Raw genomic sequence first — 2093 nt, 5'->3', positions numbered from 1 at the left:
AAAGAGAAAGGAAAACTTGAAATCGCATCATATGACCCCTTTAACATGAAATTGAAAGTGACCCAATTTACTTTTTTACTACCAGTTCCTGCTCTTAGTGTGTTTGATACATCTGTGCACATTATTTTAAAGAAATAAAAAAAAAATTGTCTTTGTAATATTCATAAAATCTAATAACTTACTACACAGCAAAATCCCCAGAGTTAAATCAACTCTGCTCAGAGAACAGTTGGTACCACTCTTACATAGTGTTAGTTAAAGTAACACTGAAGCAGAGTTAAAGTTAATGAGATAATACATTTTAGAAAATTATATTTATATAAAAACAAAAAAAAATAAATAAATAAAAAAATACGCAAAATTCAACATTAATAAATGAATCCCGACTCATTTAACTTGATGACAAATTTTTACAAAGTTGTAACAGCCTTCATTTTTAAAGTGACTTTAGAAATTGTAATTTGTTACCTTGATTCTGCTTCATTAGTTCATCCATTTTGATATTGGTGTCAACTGTTGTTTTATTCAAACTCGTCAGTTCTTCTGCTTGTTCTAAAATAATAAACGAATGTTTAGTGCATATGTGGACAGTGACTACAAGCTGAATAAATAAAGATTTAGCTTCTTAACCTTTGTCAAGTAGTGATATGCAATTTAACTATTTTATAATCTTTCAGTAGAGCAATATGCTGTTACAAACATTTAGAAATATACAAACTACTGCGATTCATTTTAAACTGGCACTGTCATGTATAGGATCCTGTCATGTTACCTTTGTTCTTGGTTTTTAGTTGTTCCATTTCATTCTCCATAAATTCCATTCTTTGTTCAGAGGAGAACAGTTTATATTGTCCCCATCTACAGAGTGTTAAAGTAACACTGAAGCAGAGTTAAAGTTAATGAGATAATTAAGTGACTAATTAAGTGATGATTGAGCATTAGTGGTGAACCCCTGTTGTTAACAAGCAAAATCACTGAAGAAAAGAGAAACACAAGAACTACAACTGACTTCAGCCACAGCCTTAGGCCTGGGTCACACTAGACAATTTTCAAATCTTAACCAATTTTAAAACCATGGGAAACCACGGACATGAAGACAGTTTCAACCCATTTTTAGCAGGGGTTCACCACTAATGCTCAATCAGCACTGCATAGAGTGGGACCAAACATACTTTGAGCAGAAGTGATTTAACTCTGGGGATTTTGCTGTGTAGAATGTCTGTTGGTGGAGCGTCAAAATAAAGTGTTAGCAGATATTAAGCTGACAGTCTGCTAATACTCTAATGACTGCTAGTTGCCATGTAGTTACAAAGTTACTTCTAGTTAGTAAAATATCTAAAGTGGACTATCAAAATTAAGTGTAACTAGTTTTTTTATAAATCTTGTTAATGCTTCATGCAATTAGCCTATAGCTAATTTGAATAATTTATTAGTTACCAGAGGCCCCAAACACTTTCCTCATCTGTCATTGGCCAAACAAGTTGTCCCACCCCAAGCTCACACCACTGGATTAGCCAATGATGGTACAGTATATCTGGCCCAAAAATTTAATAGCTTTCATTTTCACAACTAACTCAAAAAATCAAGTACCACATTTATTTAAATGTGAAAGTTTGAAGAAGAATGACTGTAAAAGTATTAAGCAGTAAAAGTATTTTCTTGTAAAATGTACTATAATAATATTATCATTTGTTTTAAGAAAAAAAAAACTTTTTGAAGCATGCATGGTGTGTTGATCAACGTTTATATGTGAAAAAAAATCGATTAAATCTGTTCTTATAAAGCGACGTATCTCTTCAGAGGACTTATATTAAACTGCTCTTTTTATGGATTACTTTTACAATGTCTTGTACTTTTTGAAGCTTGGAAATTTTGGTTACATGGACTAATTGGATCGACACAAATGATGAGAGATTATTAAATATATCTTCATTTGTGTTCTGAAGATGATTCCTGTAACAAATGTTCATCCTCTCCATAACTGGCTGCAAGCTTATATTCAGTTATGGTTCTATTGTCATGTGAAAAAAAAAAAATAAAATAAAATAAATATATATATATATATATATATATATATATATTTCATTTTCCAA

At 31.1% G+C, this 2093-nt stretch overlaps 1 protein-coding gene and 1 long non-coding RNA gene across 2 annotated transcripts in view; both read right to left on the bottom strand.

Moving 5' to 3' along the window:
* LOC107689936 (potassium voltage-gated channel subfamily H member 1-like) overlaps window positions 1–2093 on the bottom strand; it is a 74012-nt gene that overhangs the window by 64176 nt on the left and 7743 nt on the right. The gene's annotated exons all lie outside the window — the stretch shown is intronic.
* On the bottom strand, window positions 488–841 carry LOC107690010 (uncharacterized). Its single transcript, XR_001634392.1, has 2 exons — window positions 773–841; window positions 488–552 (listed from the first exon to the last, which is right to left on the bottom strand). It is a non-coding gene; the product is annotated as an uncharacterized LOC107690010 (long non-coding RNA).

The sequence above is a fragment of the Sinocyclocheilus anshuiensis genome, unplaced genomic scaffold (genome assembly GCF_001515605.1).
Source record: "Sinocyclocheilus anshuiensis isolate Anshui unplaced genomic scaffold, SAMN03320099.WGS_v1.1 scaffold345, whole genome shotgun sequence".
NCBI lineage: Eukaryota > Metazoa > Chordata > Actinopteri > Cypriniformes > Cyprinidae > Sinocyclocheilus > Sinocyclocheilus anshuiensis.
Note: the sequence above shows the minus strand (reverse complement) of the source record. Positions and strands in the feature narration are given on the sequence as shown.